Source organism: Nicotiana sylvestris, chromosome 8, assembly GCF_000393655.2.
Source record: "Nicotiana sylvestris chromosome 8, ASM39365v2, whole genome shotgun sequence".
NCBI classification, from domain to species: domain Eukaryota; kingdom Viridiplantae; phylum Streptophyta; class Magnoliopsida; order Solanales; family Solanaceae; genus Nicotiana; species Nicotiana sylvestris.
The window spans coordinates 34,837,060-34,852,341 of NC_091064.1; the positions used below are offsets into that span (position 1 = coordinate 34,837,060).

At 36.9% G+C, this 15,282-nt stretch overlaps 1 long non-coding RNA gene across 1 annotated transcript; it reads right to left on the reverse strand.

The window, feature by feature from the left end:
• Nucleotides 1–978: 978 nt before the first annotated feature.
• Nucleotides 979–7,519, reverse strand: LOC138874598 (uncharacterized). Its single transcript, XR_011401625.1, has 2 exons — nucleotides 6,832–7,519; nucleotides 979–1,253 (listed from the first exon to the last, which is right to left on the reverse strand). It is a non-coding gene; the product is annotated as an uncharacterized lncRNA (long non-coding RNA).
• Between the last annotated feature and the right edge of the window lie 7,763 nt (nucleotides 7,520–15,282).

The following is a 15,282-nucleotide window of genomic DNA, read 5'->3' on the forward strand; positions in this document are numbered from 1 at the left end:
TTAGCATAGGAAGCAAATCCATTGGAAGTGTGCAAAAGCGAGCTAGATGGTGAGAACTAAGTATGGGGTGTCCACACAAAGGACCATGCCTGGGGGAAATCTGAGTACCTCGTGAGCCGCTATTGCTCCGGCCTTTAGCCTACCATGGAGTCTCTTTTACCTCTTGTTATTTATAGTGTGCATTGAGGACATTGCACAATTATAAGTATGGGATGAGGATATTGTTTGGGTGAGTTTCTGTGCTATTTTAGCTTAGTTGTAATACTCGTTCTTAGTGTAGAGTTTTTGTTAAAATCGAAAAAAAAAACAGAAAAATTGGACTTTTTTGACGATGGATCTCCTAGACAGTTTTCTTGAAGGATTTAAGTCTAAAGAAAAAGGAAAAAAAGATTTTCTTTGTAGGTAGTGTAGTAATTCCCCCTTGGTTTTTCTTTGTGCCGCGATTCTTTTCCAAGGGTTTCTCTTGAACCGGGTGTAGTTAGTTTTAACTTTTTAGGAATAGGAGCCATTGTGGTATGAATTGAATTGAAACAATCTCTTGACTTTTTTATACCTTGAGAATAGTGAGTATTTTGGTTGTGATGCTTAGGCTCAGTTTTTGACTCTTGCATAAGTACCTTAAATCGTATGATCTTAACTTTGCTTAACTGCTTTGACTAGACTGTTTTGATGAGTCCAATCCTGAGTGAGTTATGTGCCATGTGTGTGAGAGATTTTTGTGTATTCTGTGCATTACATTTGAGTCTAGAACTTGCCCCGTGTGTTTGCAAAGCGAAATAGTAGTTTTATTCAGTCTTGGAAGTCATATAAGCGTTTCTTTGTTGAGCCAAATATATATCGTCACACCTCTTTTTTTGTCACGACCCCGGTTCACCCTCCGTGAATTATCGTGAGTCACCTAGTTTCTACGACTAGGTAAGCCTAAAATACGGAAGATAAACCAATTTGCGAAAAAAACAATTTAAAATAGAAATAGTGTGATATAACAACGTTTAAAAGTGTTGCTCGGCATACACAATATAAATCCTCAAAACTAATACATTTTCCCAAAACTCGGAAACCCATAAATCACAAGCTAAGGATACTACATAATGCTCTAACTCCGGAATAGTCTAAAACAAGGTAAATACAGAAGGGTTGTAACTACAAGAGAGAATGGAGAGAGACTCTTCGGTCTGCGGACGCGGCAGATATACCTCAAAGTTTCTGAAGGGTCGCATCGCTTCAAGGATGGTAAGACTGAGTCAAGGTACCTGGATATGCACATGAAAAACATGCACAGAAAGGGCATGAGTACACCACAGTGGTACTTAGTAAGTGCCAAGCCTAACCTCGGTCGGGTAACGAGGAAGGTCAGGTCCCTACTGAGGTTAAATAAAATATAAAGTTCAACAGTGTAGAACAGAACGGTATAAATAAGTACAACAATAAAAGTAACACAAGATATAAAGGGCAACAACAATTATTACAGAGACAAGGTAAACACAGAAAGAAATACGGTTCAACACCAAAATAATAATCGGAGATCTCCCAGGATACCGTCCTGTAGTTCCAAATATACATATCCAATGGATCTCCTAGGATCCCGTCCCATAGTCCAACTCATAGTGCGCAGGGATCTATCGGAATCCTGTTGCGTAGTCACAAATGTAAATACCCAGTACTAGGGGAATCTACCAGGTGCATTCCCGTAGTTCCATATAACTGTGTAGGAGGATCTACCGGAATCCCATATCCGTAGTCCCAAAATAAACAGACAAGGGGGAGCTACCGGAATCCCATATCCATAGTCCCAATGTAAATACACAACAGCAATAGGAAAATATTCAGAAATGGCAAATTTCATATTAAGGCAAACAAGTAATTCTAGCCTAGCATGCTGCATAGAATTCAGGTAAGGCAGTTTGAGCAAGTAAAGCAATTAAGTCACTTAGACATGTTTTCCTAAGCTAACAACATGCTTAATAGTGCAGGTAATAAAAACAGGAAAGAAAACATACTAGTAATTACTTAATGAAAATCGAATTTCCAATAATTAGTACAAGTACACACTCGTCACCTCACGTACAAGGCATTTCAATTACCAAATATACCAAATCCTAAAGGGAAGGTCCCCCACACAAGGTTAGGCAAGCCACTTACCTCGAACCAGCTCAAAATCAACTCGAAATCACGTTCTTGCCACGAGTATTCGACTCCAAATGGCCCAAATCTATTCAACTCAATTGCATAATGTAAATAACACTTCAAGTAACTGATTCTACAATTAAATTCTAAGATAATACGCAAAATTTGGTAAAATGACCAAAACGCCCCTCGGGCCCACGTCTTGGAATCGGGTAAAATTTATATTTTCAGAATCCTCACACTCTCACGAGTTCATGCATACCAAAATTATCCAAATCTAAGGTCAAATTCCCAATCAAAAGTCGAATTCTAGGTCTAAAAACTTTCTTCCAACTTTTTCCCACTTTTTCACCTCCAATCCGAAATTAAATGATGAAACTAACTATAGATTGATGCCATATAACTAGAAAGGGTTAAAGAATTGTTACACAATGACCTCCTCTTCAATTTCCTCTCAAAATCACCCTCTCTCGAGCTCCAAATCGAATTTCCAACTTTTGAAACTAAACCCTCGAAATTTCATATTTCTGCCCAGCTATTACCACATTTGCGGTCAAGGGACCACATCTGCGGTTCCGCTTTTGCGGAATAATGGCCGCACCTGCGACCTTTCACTTAAGACCAGCTTCCGCATTTGCGACTCCCCATCGGCAGATACGGTACCGCTTCTGCTGAACCTCCCTATTTCCACTTTTGCGACCACAGAGCCGCTTCTGCGGCGCCGCACCTGCGGTCCTACACTCGCAGGTGTGGTTATGACAAAAAAACTAGCAACTGAAGCTATAACTCCAAACTCCAAAATCCTTCCGTCAATCATCCGAAATCATCCCGAGGACCCCGGGACGTCAACCAAAAGCACCAACAAGTCTAATACCACTGTCCAAACTTATACCAATCCTTAAAACACCTAAAACAACATCGAAACGACGAATCAACCACAGATTCAAGCCTAAGAACTCCAAAACTCTAGAAATACGTTTTCGATCAAAAAGTCTATCAATCCTCGTCCGAATGACCTGAAATTTTGCATACACGTCACATTCAACTCTACGGAGCTACTCCAACTTCCGGAATTCTATTACGACCCTCAGATCAGAATCTCACTATCGGACCGGAAACTTCAAAAGTTGACCTTTCGGCATTTCAAGCCTAAATTAGCTACGGACCTTCAAAACACAATCCGAACATGCCCCTAAGCCCGAAATCACCCAACGAAGCTAACAGAACCATCGGATTTCCATTATGAGGTCGTCTTCATACTGCTCCGACTACGGTCAAATTTCCAATATTTAAGCTCTCATTTAGGGACTAAGTGTCCTAAAACTCTCCGAAACTCAAAACCAAACATCCCGGCAAATCAAAATAGCAGAAATAAACATGGAGAAAGCAGTTAATATGAGATGAGGGCGTAAATTCTTAAGACGACCGGCCAGGTCGTCACATTTTTACCTGAAAGGGGTATATAGGGGAGTTTTTTCAATTAAAGTGACAATAATCGAAACGAGATTTTTTTTATCAAAAGAAAGTATATTTTCATCAAAAGAATGTATAATAAAAATATATTTTGTCATGTCTAAACTTCTTGTTAATTGTGTTATTCGAAAGTTGTCATACATATCATAAAAAGCTGGTCATGCTCCTTTACCTAGGATTTAATTAATTTAGAGCAAATGGTCCACATAATTGGCATATTCACCTTTCAAATGATGCACATATACGTGATAAGGTGTCACTTAGGGTTAAAAACCCCACTTGGACATTTAGGTAAGGTTAACTAATGGATTTAATACACCTCGGGTATTAAATCACCTAAGGATAAAAATGATGGATGCTCTTAAAAGGGTTTTGGTTTAGCTCTATCTTAGGTTGACTAAGAGTGGATTTTTCTAGATTGGTCTTCTCCCAAGCGGATAACTTGAGAGTGGAAAGCTCGTGACTGTCGACTGCAACTTACCCACGAACTTTCCCCTAAAAGGTATTTTTGAAAAGTGCACGGCCGCAAACCACGTAACCGCTAGGTGTGTGCTTTGTGTGAATTTTCCAGGAGTGGAGGAAGTGAAACGGAATGACAATTTATATAAGGCAATAAGAATAAATAATTCATATAATAACCAATTTATTCAATAAGAATAAACAATTCATATAAATAAACAATTACAAACACACAAATCAATTTTTATTAACCTAAGTTTGTTATGGTTTAGAATCTAGAATCCCTAGCAGAGTCGCCAAGTTGTTATACCCCATTTTAACACGGGTCAAATTAGAGTATAACATATTGGTAAATCTGAGGTTTAATTAATTAAGAGAGTCGCCACCTAATTATTTTAGAGGTGAATTAGGACACTTATATACTAAATAATGGTTAAAGTTAACTCTATTTTTACGATATGCTTAACCTTAAGATTAGAGGTAAGGGTTCTAATTAATCCTATAGGGAAGGTTATAAAAGCACCATATGTGATCCGTTAATTACGAGTAACCGGCCAAACTTACGTTAAATAATAGCTTTAAAAAAATGTGAGACCAAATATAAAATAACTAATGTGAAGTGGTTAAAATCTTTTATAATGATTGAAAAAAAAGTGCCCGGCAAAAGCTAGATGCGAAGTAATTTTTGAAATGGTTTAAAGAGTAATTCAAAACCAAACTTAAGATTAAAATATAGGAATAAAATCAAGCGAAAATCCATTGCCAAACTCTGATTTGTTGCAAGTTTGAAACCAATTTGGATTTGGATTTTGTTGGAATACGCAGCGATTTGTAAAACTCCTTTTAAAGGACTTAAGCAAAGAAAAATCAATTTTGGTTATAATGGAAATATCAAAGGCTGATTTTCCTTAAGGATGTTTAACAAATCACCTAACTAGCTTCTAGAATAAAACTCCAATTAGTAACTGATTTTAAGTCTTCATATCTAGATGCATTATTCTATGTGATGAAAAAAAGGTTTATTAATAATAAGACCAGGATCCTGGATGATTAAATAGACTTCACTGTTAATCTTATGCTAAGTGTAAGACAAATCCCAAACACACAAATAAATAAACCATAAAAAGAAGATAGATAAAATGAATGATAACACAAAAAAAGAACGCTTTCGCTTGTTTTTTCCCTATCCGGTGCATTTATAGGAATATGCGATATGATGACTCCATGCTCGGGTAGTGCTGAGTCTCGAGTGAGACTCCATTTTTTGCTCCACGTATATATGCAAAAGGAAAGAAGAAGAAAAGAGAATTAGAGAAAAACTTAATTTTTATTATATGTGACGATAAAACATACAAGTCAAGAATGACAATTATCTCCTCAAATCTGAAATATTCCACGAAATAGAACGAAACAAACAGTAGTATGCTACATATAAGCAATTCCATTTTAAAATAGCGCTCTAAGTGCCTTTTTGAAGTTTTTCCCTTTTAGATCAACCTAACAAACAAAGTGGGATTTACACTTCTTTAAGCCATTAACAACACTTAAACTTAATTCTTAAAGGTATAAGAGATTACGACAGCAAAAAATTATAAGGTTATTTAATAAACACATGCTAACGGGTTTCATCTACATCATAATTAGACAATCATACTACATGTAATAAAGACAACATCAATGCTACGAATAGGAGGACACACACGTGGATCAACAACAACAACAACAACCCAATATAATCTCACTTAGTGGGGTCTGGGGAGGGTAGTGTGTACTCAAACCTTACCCCTATCCTGGAGTAGAGAGGCTATTTCCTAATAGACCCCCGACATCTTTCCATCCAAGAACTTCTCACCTTGCTCTTGGGGAGACTCGAACTCACAACCTCTTGATTGGAAGTGGAGGTTGCTTACATGGATCAGTTATGAGAAACAGTGAAGAGCTTCTTGTATTTTACAAACAAGCACACCACATAAGCATGAGTTTTTAATTAAGGATCTTAACAAACAAACTATAAAAGATCCATGAAGGCTTCACAAGTTGGTGTTTCAGGTACAAACATGAAAGGGGATAAATGTTCATATGTTTAGGCCAAACAATAACAGCAAATGCGATCCCTAGATAAGTCTATATGGCGAGATTTCAACGAGACTAAACACTACTATTATTTAATGGTCATTTAGCTTAGATCTTTATTAAGTTATAACATGAAGAGAACCTTATGTCAAAATCTTTAGTAGATATTTTGTCCGGTAAACCAAACTAACTTATAGCCACATTTTCTATACTTCAATGACACCATCTTAAGAAAGGATCTCGAAAATCAGTTCCGTTAAAACACATGAAATTCTCCAGTCATAACAGGTCACTAACAGGTGCAAACACTATAAATAAGCCTTCAGCCTAGTGTAACAATAAGAGAGGATTACTTGGCTTGTATTGTATTATTTGCTTTCGACAGTAACTAAAAGGGACTGATTGCGACTAGCTCAGAGCTAATTAAATTTTATAAGCATGGTCTCTAAGTTTCAAACAAAATCTAAGGCCGGGTAACCTTATAATAAGGAAATATACATCAGTTAACCTATAAAAGTTAGTATTTCTTTTACAACAGAGCATACGAGCCTTTCATCCATATTAACTAATCAGAAATCGACAAGAAACATCCCAGATAATTAATCAAAAAATAAATAAATTAAGAGCTCATTGCCAACTAGATACTGAAACATTAAAACACTAAAATTCCAGAAGCGAAACAAGAAGAAAGATACCGACCTTTTGCAGGGCAGTGAACTGAGGTGCGGATCTTAGATGCACTATTGAGCTCCGACCTCGAACCCGCTTCTACAAACAACTAATAAATGTTGAAGCGAGCAAATTAATGGATATGTTATGATTAAAAGAGAACTAAATAGAAGCTAAAAGGTCGCAAAAATGATAACACTAGGTTTTAGAAAAATATTTTTAGAGTAGTAAAAGTATAAGCTTCTGAATGGCGGCCGAAGCTTAAGGATTTTTAAGGGAGAGGTGCGGCTGAAGCTTTCAACTTTGGGGGTGAAAGTGGGCGGCTCTGAGCTTAAGGTCAAAGGAGGGGGCTGAAGCTTAAGGATTCTTAGGGGGGTCCAAAACATAAGGTTAAAGGAGGGGGTTGAACTTGGTCGAAAATCTTTTCAAAGGCGGGTATTTATAGGCTGATTTCTAGGGTTCTTGATATGGGCGGGATTTCGAAATTGAGTGAAAGCTATTGAATGTTTGAAATTTGAACATTGATGTTGAAGAAAATTAAATGAGGTGCAGAACTTCTTGTTCAAAAATGGTAATGGCAAGTTCTGCCATGGCTGAGCAAGGATGGAATTTTGTGAAGAAGAGGAAAGGGAGGAGAAGAAGCGTCTATTGGTTTAGGAGAGAGAGAACAGGGTTAGCAAATTGGATTTAATTGATGGGATAAATATTGGTCATTGGATTAAAATAATGGATGGCTCAAATTAGGCTTAGAATAAAACAAGATAAAAATAAAGAAAAATACATAGAATTCTCTAGAAGATGTGGGGTCAGAGTGTGAGTGAAGGGTGTGCTAGTTGGCGTGTGTTTTAGACCATTGGGGCCTATGTGGCGCTGACATGAGGCTTATATGGAGCTGACATGGAAAAGAAGTAGAGTAGGTGGGCTGGTGGGTATGGGCCTCCGATTTGGGCTATGGAAAAGGCTAAATCTCTTTCTTCTTCATCTTTTATTTGGGCTTCTTGAATCTTAAATCTTGATATGCTTAGTAATAAATATTTATATTAAATAATTTGCTAGTGTTTAAATAATTACAAATTTTTGTTGTAAAAATCTACTTAGTAGATAACCACTAATAAATATATTACAAATAAGAGTAGAAACAATGCAATACAATGAAAAATATTTGTAAAGGAGAATATTATTAGTTGATTGGCGTTGAATGAAATTATTTGAGAGATAAAATCGTCGCCTGTCATCATAGTAATAGTAGTAGTAGTAATAATAATAATAATAATAGTAGTAGTAATAATAATAATAGTAATAGTAGTAGTAGTAATAATAATAATAACAATAATAACCCCAATAACATTATCTAATGATGATAACGACAAAATAGAATAATAAAATAACGATACTAATTAGATAAAATAGTAAAATAAATTTTCTTACATAATAAAGAATATTAGCAGCTCAAAGAAATAATTTGGAAGAAAGGAGAGATAAAATTGGATGTCAACAACGCCTAAAACAAGCTACAAACAAGCTACGATGTTTATACCCGCTCAATTCGTTCTTATCAATAAGGTACTTGGTCGCAAATTCTTGTTCATTTTCGTCCACCAAAACAACAGTATCATCATGCTTTGGCAAATAAGAATCGTAAAATTTTCTTGGGAAACTCTGTTGTACCGAAATATCAAAAGAAAGACTATATCACCAAGAAAATTTTCAATTTGTTCTAATTCTATCAAGATAAAAATTTTACTTACCAACCAAAGTCCACGACTGACATGTGAATGGAGCATATACTTGACAAAACTAGGAAATTGAGAGGGCAAATTTGCTGGAACTTCTTTTGCCCGCAGTATGGCAGATGAGTTTGCATCAACAGTGCTAGTTTTGTAAGTCTTCTTTTAAGGACTTTATTAATGAATCTGAAGTTGAGAGCTTGTAACTCAATAGACCAAATGAGACAACGACCAAAATGAGCAACAAGTGAACTCAACCAGCAGGAACCATCGATCGGAGAACTTCCATGCCGACCTCGACGGACTCGAGCTCAACCTTGAGGCTGTTGTTTTTTGTGCGTAAAGGGGTCAGTTTTTGGCTGAAATTTAGGGCTTTTGGGGGCTGTTTTCCAGCTGGGTTTGGGAGGTGCTTTTCAGCTCGTGCTTGGAGCTATTTTGGGTAATTTCAGGCCAATTTTAGGACCGTTTGGTACTGTTTTTCCCTGCTATTTTTGAGTATTTTTTGAAATGGTTTTTGGCTCGTTTTATAGGCTAGTTTGGGGGCTGTTTTTGTGAGCTTTAAGGAGCTGATTTTGGATGAAGGAGAAGGACTAATTTGGGGTGGTTTAAGACTATTTTGACAGTGAATTTATGGGTATTTACTGACATGAGTTTGGGTGGTTTAAGATGAAATTTGTGGCTGCTTTTTGAGGAGGAAGAAGAAGAGCAACTCCATTTTTGCCTTAGCTCTAAGGTGATTTTTGTTCCCTTTTTGTGTGGTGTCCGTTTTTTGTCTCCTCCAGTTGAGAGAAAAGAGATTGAAAAATCAGAAGGGGGGTGCGTCTAGCTTAGAGGTGTACGGAAATTGGTTTAGGGTTTGGATGTAATGTGTATTTCATATGAGAGCGAGAAATGAATCTCAGCCTTTGGATTGAAAGCGTTTTAACGGCTGCGATTTCATCTTTATTTCTAAAAGAGCTGATGGGTCAATCTATTTGGGCTCAACAACAATACAACAATAATAACGACCCAGTATAATCCCACAAATGGGGTCTGGGGAGGGTAATATGTACGTAGATCTTACCCCTACCCCGAAGGGTAGAGAGGCTGTTTCCAGGAGACCCTCGGCTCAAAAAAAGCAATAGGAGCCGATATATTAGTACCATAAAAATGCATAATAAAATAACAGCAATATAAGAGATATGAAATACAGAATACGAAATACGAAATAGATGGCTGGTATAGTAAAACTAGCAGGTAAAGCCCTGCATCAATAGACGACCAATGACATTCTTAGTCTAACTCCTAACTGGCTAGTCTCACTCTATTGTGCTGTAGAAATATTCACAAGTTTCCCCTAACCTACAACCTTAATGCTCGACCTCCATAATTCCCTGTCAAGGGCCATGTCCTCAGTAATCCTAAGTCGCGCCATGTCCTGTCTGATCACCTCTCCCCAATACTTCTTAGGTCGCCCTCTACCTCTCCGCGTGCCCACTACAGCCAGTCGCTCACACCTCCTCACCGGTGCATCAGTGCTCCTCCTCTGAATGTGCCCGAACCATCTGAGTCTTACTTCCCGCATCTTGTCCTCCATGGGGGCCACGCCCACCTTCTCTCGAATATCTTCATTCATAATCTTATCCATCCTTGTATGCCCGCACATCCACCTCAACATCCTCATCTCTGCTACTTTCATCTTCTGGATGTGTAAGTTCTTTACCGGCCAACATTCAGTTCCATATAACATGGCAGGCCTAACCACTGCTCTATAAAACTTACCTTTTAGTAACGGTGGCACTTTCTTATCACACAAGACTCCCGACGCTAACCTCCACTTCATCCACCCCACCCCTATACGGTGTGTGACATCCTCGTTAATCTCCCCGATCCCCTGAATAACCGATCCAAGGTACTTGAAACTACCCCTCTTGGGAATGACTTGAGAGTCAAGCCTTACTTCAACTCCCGTTTCCGTCGGCTCAACTCCAAATTTGCACTCGAGGTATTCCGTCTTCGTCCTGCTCAACTTGAAACTTTTAGACTCAAGAGCATGTCTCCAAATCTCTAGCTTCTCGTTGACGCCGCCTCGTGTCTCCAAATCTCTAGACTCAAGAGCATGTCCAATTTGGCCCATGACTTGGACATTTGAACAAAGCAAGATTTTAGAAAAAATAGTCCAAATTAAATCTTCTTTCTTTCCTTTTTTTAATTTTGATTTCTTTTATTGATTAATAGATGAAAATAAAAATACTACTCCTATAATTAAAACAACAATTATCTACTTCTAATTTAAAAATTATTTAAAATAATTCAGAATCACTAACATACTAAAGTTAGAAGAAAAAAAAACATATTTTTTGTGAGTTTTCTTTCCTTTTGCAAATTGGGACGAAATTTAATACTCTAAAAATGTGAATATTTTTGTGTGATTTTTAATTTTCTCAAATAAAACCTATAAAAAGGTGAAATAAAAGCTAAAATATAGAGATTAAACTTAAAATTATTTGAATAATAAAAAGTGAGTAAAAATCCAAATATGATCAAAAATTAGTTGCTCACAGCTGCCCATCTTTGCTTGGAAACATGAAGAGTTTTCAAGTAAAGACAAAGTGAGTCGTGTGACTAATTTTGACCAAATCGTTATTTAAAAGAGGAAGAAAAGAAAAGAAAAAGGTGCAACCGAGTCCTGGTTTTGGACAACCTACATATCCCGAGTTATAAGGGAACCAGGTCGCGTGTAGTTCAAGAAGAATGATGGAGTGATAAGTTCGAGAGTCGAGCGAGGTTCCGTCGAGGCTCAGGTCCGTGGTCCTGTTATTACATCAAAATCAAAATTGAAAAGACGAACTAAGCTTATCAGCTACGAGTTACAAGATTCCTATCTATGAGTCTTCTGAAACTTAATGTTGAGTCTTGGTTGGTTCTTCATACGGACTCTGATCTAAATCTTGATACTTGTTAGTTGCGGGTACCGGTTCCTTCCTTTTTCAACTTCTCGGATCTAGGCGGGACATACACAGCTTGTGACTTCAATCACGTCTTGAGCAGTCCCCATCTTTTCTACATTTCTACACTTTGAGTTCACTTCTTTTTCTTTTTCTTTTTCTTTTTCTTCTTTTTTCTTTTATTCTGGATTGAGACTCCTTCTTTTGGTCGTCTCAAACCCTGTTCCTTGAGGTAAAACCTGCTCAGACACCAAAACAAATAAACGAACAAATTTTTTTTGCCCAGTTTTCACTTGGAAAATTTCGCGAGTTATTTTAACAAAATTCTAAACTACTTCTTTATTGAAAGCAATAAAAGTCAGGATTGTGTATCCTTAGGAAAAAGAGATTATGGAGTGGAGACCCTATATCTAAAATGAGATCAACTAGGGATTGGAGACCCTATTGTTGGAAAATCATCAACTAGGGAATGGTGACCCTATATTGGCATCAGGTTATGCTGGCATCAACTAGGGAGTGGAGACCCTATGTTGGCATCAACTAGGGAGTGGTGACCCTATGTTGGCATCAGGTTATGCTAGCATCAACTAGGGAGTGGATACTCTGTGTTGGCATCAACTAGGGAGTGTTGACCCCATGTTGGAAAGGAGACTAGGGAATTGCGTACTTTATGCTAAAATGAACCAAGAAGGATTTATTTTTTGGTATTTGAGAAAATCATTCTTTTAAACAAATTGCTCCAACTCTTTCATCAGACTAGGTTTTCTTATCTTAGGAGAAAGATTCATCAGACTAAGACTTCGCATCCTAGGAGAAAATTCATCAGACTAAGATTTTTATCCTAGGAGAAAGTTCATCAAACTATATTTTCTATCTTAGGAGAAAGATCTCGACTAGGTTCTTTTTCTTTTTCTCCTTTTTTTTGGTATCTTAGGAGAAAGATTCATCAGACTGAGATTTATATCCTATGAGAAAGTTCATCAGACTAGGTTTTCTATCTTAGGAAAAAGATTCATCAGACTAAGATTTCGATCCTAGGAGAAAATTCATCATACTAGGTCCCTTTTTGTTATCTTAGGAGAAAGATTCATCATACTAAGATTTATATCCTAGGAGAAAAAATTCATCAGACTAGGTATATTTTTCTTGTTATCTTAGGAGAAAGATTCATCAGACTAAGATTTCTATCCTAGGAGAAAGTTCGTCAGACTAAGTCTTCTATCTTAGGAGAAAGATTCATCAGACTAAGATTTTGATCCTAGGAGAAAATTCATTAGACTAGGTCATTTTTTTTGTTATCTTAGGAGAAATATTCATCAGACTAAGATTTTGACCCTCGGAGAAAATTCATTAGACTAGGTCCTTTTTTTGTTATCTTAGGAGAAATATTCATCAGACTAAGATTTGATCTTAGGAGAAAGTTCATCATACTAGGTCCCTTTTTTGTTATCTTAGGAGAAAGATTCATCAGACTAAGGTTTCTATCCTAGGAGAAAGATTCATCATACTAGGTTTTCCTATCTTAGGAGAAAAATTCATTAGACTAAGATTTTTATTGGGAGTAAAATCTATTAGACTAGGACTTTTTATCGTAGGAGACAAAATGAGACGAGCAAATGGCAAAATTTATGCACATGAGCAAGATAGAAAAAAAAAGCAAAGATTTGAGAAACTTCCCTTTGTCGGCTCTTTTCTTCTTTTCATTTTCATTTTTTTCACGTTCCTTGCACTGCTTTGTTCCTATTTCAAACAAAGAAAATTTTGTCAGTTTTAAAAGTGGTGGCCGGTTTGTGGCCTTGAGTCTTGGGCAGCTTGGCTTTGTGCTCAATCAGCTTGAGTCGGTTTCAAGAGACTTTTGCTCTGCATCAACCCTAATTGTTTCACACTCAGTACCATTTGTATTTGTGGCTCAATTAGCCTTATCCCAACTGGAGATCTTTTCTTAGGTGATATTTTCTGATATCTTGAATGACTTCTTGCTTTCTGAGCAATTTGTCTGTCAGAGAGAATCACCAGTTATCTGTGCTTGCGCCAAGTAGGCTGACAAGAGTCTGTTGGGGGAGCCTTTGCATGAATCCTCAAGGTATGTTGATAGTAACAACTGAGTGTGCTGGCCAAATTTACTTTGTGCAACTGAAAAGCTGGTAGCAGATTTTGAAATCTTTTCTTGCTTGTTTTGACAAGGACTGACTCTAAATGAAGGGCACAATAATGAAAATAAACAATATTAAAAGGAAATGCCCTTGCCGTGAAGGACAAAAGAACGGTTTTTTTTTCAATAACTAGCCTTAATGATCATGACATGCAGGACTCAATGACCAATCTGTCAAACTAATCTAATCTTTCCTTTTACCATTCTTATGACCTTTGAAGTCGGGCTTGTTTATGTCAATTTTTTGCATCAGCTTCACGACTCACTTTCGACTAGTGGTGCTTCGAGGGGTTTTTACCAACAAGTCTCTCTCATTTATTTATCTCTACTTATTGTCGCATTGCAGTGTCCGTGAGGGTTTTCACTAGTAAGACTCTCTCATTTTTTTTTTCCCTTTTTTTTGTGAACTTTTGTGAGCAAATTGACAGTGTTTGTTGCGTGAGAACCGTTGCTCATTGCATGCTTCTCTTGGCATTCTTGAAGGCATATCGAGAGGTCTTTATTTGGAAGGTTTTTGGATAGAGTTGGAAAGAAAGGACTGCATGAAGGCTCAAAGTAGACTCAAACTAAGGGGTTGTAGACTTACAAATCTTGGAATCGACTCCTTCAAAAGTGAAATAAAATCTTTGCCCCAGTTTCAGCTATTGGGTATTTTGGGAATTTTTTTTCTTTCTTTCTTTTGAATTCTTATTTGGTTGGACCGAACCGTGAAGCTGCCTACGTATCCTTTTTTAAAAGAATTAGGTCAAACCTAGTTCAAACATCTGACCTAACTATTTTTTTCATCTTTCTTTCTTTTTCTTTGTCTTTTTTTTTCTTTTGTCTCTTTTTTTGTTGGTTTCAAAACAAGTTGCACCAACTTCTATTTTCTGGGGGCATGGATCTTTGACGGTTCTTTTCTTCTTCATGTTTTTTCACGTGAACTTTCTGAGAATTACCCCAGTTTGTACTCTTTTCTTTTTCTTTTTTTTTTTGTTTTTTTTTTGTTTTTTTTTTTGACTCTTGACTCTAAACTTGATTCCAAAAGAGGGTGGTCAAAGAAAATAGCATAGGCTCAAAAGGGGTAGTGAAAGATATAAAGTGTTTGGATAGCAGAAAAAGGGCCTCTTAGCCTCGAGAATGCCAATCATGTTATCTTTTCGCGATCACAGCATTGACGAACATTTCTGTCTTCTTGTTGTGTCGTGGTCGAAAGACACTTTCCATCCATTAATGTCGAACTTTCAACCAAGCTTCAATTGATTAAACATCCCCAAGCCTGATCCTCACAATGATTTGAAGGTGAATTTTACTCGACCTTAATTCCTAAGTATTTCAACTCTTTATTCATCCTCAAAAACATCTTGTTCTAAGTTATCCAATTCAATCTTAAATCAATTTTCTAAGATCTGACCAAAAATTTCGCATGCATGTCATATCACTAGAACTAGCGGGAAAAGAACTAAGCATGGAATAACACAAAAGGACAAAATGTATTTCATTGAGTAAACAACAAGACAAACAACCTAAAATTCGAGTTACAACTCTAAAATAACCCAGATAATGAAAATAGCAACAAAACAGACAGACAAGACTCACACAAACAGAATAGAGAGATAGAATGGTTTGACTCAATAAAATAAATAAAATCTGAATGACAACCCTGAAATAACCCAAATAATAGAAAAAACATCAA